The sequence below is a fragment of the Propithecus coquereli genome, unplaced genomic scaffold, assembly GCF_000956105.1.
Source record: "Propithecus coquereli isolate 6110/MARCELLA unplaced genomic scaffold, Pcoq_1.0 Scaffold547, whole genome shotgun sequence".
Lineage (NCBI taxonomy): Eukaryota > Metazoa > Chordata > Mammalia > Primates > Indriidae > Propithecus > Propithecus coquereli.
The window spans coordinates 169,945-171,696 of NW_012151363.1; positions in this window are offsets into that span (position 1 = coordinate 169,945).

The window sequence follows — 1,752 nt, forward strand, 5'->3', positions numbered from 1 at the left end:
AATCAATGGACCAGTCTAACTCATTCAATTACTATGTAATTTTTTAAATTTTAAAATATATACATGAGTTATTCACATACACACATGCGTGCCATATTTAAAAACATTAGGAGTCGAAATAATATCTTTACATGACTGAAAAGTCAATTGAAAATATTTACTGATAATTGATAATATGATTTTTTATTAAAAATATTTCCTATGTGTGGAAGCTAAAGCAACTCCGTCTTGGATGCTAATCCACTGTGTTGAGTACTGATTAAACTCTATTCCAGAAATACTACTAGATTTCTACATTATCTATTGTTATAATAAATATTGCCCTTAGGTCAAAACAACCTTGACCATACATCCTGTCCTTAGGCAGATTCACAGAGCATTCTTGCCTTTCTCTCTGGGGTGTTCTTCAATTTCTTACACATTCCTCCACTATGGTGTATAAATCCTAAGTCTGGGAGGTAATCGTCTAGGGATCCACCATCTTGTCTTGTCTTGCCTTTCCACAGCCCAAGACATGACTTCTGTTGTAAGTCACTATTAAATGTTTCTTTCTGAGAAACTGGATATATCAGCCTCTTTCTTCTGCCTCTCAGTTTTCTTGGACTTTCAGGGTAGGTTTGTATAAACCTGACCACTGGGGAGCACCATGATTTGTGGTGCAGGACTCTAGGGACAAATTGTTTATTTTAGGCATCTGTACAGATTTAAAAGATGCTTAATGTGATGAAATTTGTTCCCATTCTAAGCTGCTTCTATAAACAAACTTTATCACATTGGCATTCTGAAGTGAAATACCAATTTCTTTAATTCAAATATAGAATGGAAGCTTTTCCATCTTCATGTTTGGACTAGAAACCATGTACGTCTCATTTGCCAGAGGACATGATCTTGAACTAACTGTTTTTCAGCTCCTGCCAAAAGCTCCATTTTCAAAATTATATTTAGTAGTCAAAAGAGCATGCTAAAAATTTGTTATTGTATGCTTTAAGCTTTCTTTATATTTTAAGTTTGATTTCCAAGGGCATACACTTGTACTAAAGAAAGTTTAAAAACTTATTTAGAAAATAAATTTAAATCTGTCATGGTTTGATATAGGACTTTTGTTTTTTTAAGCACCACTCTGCATTAAAAAAAAATTAGCTTCAACTTCATTGCTAAAGATATTGTTCATTATCAGAAGCAATGAACCCAAGAAGAAAGTCCACATGATGTATTCCTTTTAGTATTTGGTATTGGGCCAACTTTTCTCTGTGAAAAGACTTATAGGATCAAGTATGAGAAGGCAGCAAGAATTTTGACATTGATTATGCATGACTTATGCATGAATCCAGTAAATCTCCAAATTAAATGTCAAATTCAATTATACTAACAATTATCTTTGGTTACTGCTCAGGTGATTATCCCTGACTTTTTTGTTTTAGTGTTTGTTACCTTTCCATAAATCTAACTTCTCAAATAGACAAAGATATAGAATTGTCCACACATAAAGGAAGACACTGTATTTTAATGATTAGGTAAATGTGTAATATAATGAATAATATGTTTTTTTCTTCATTCAAAACAATTAAATACATAAAAAAAACTTTTCCCAGAGAACTCTGAGTAAATTACCTATGCATCTTAACAGATTATAAAATATATAACAGAGAAATCATATTTAAGCTGCAGTTTGACAGCACTGTGATCGGAACACAGTTTTTTTTTTTTTCTTTTTTATAACCCAATATTGCCAACATTTAGGATGAAAGGGAA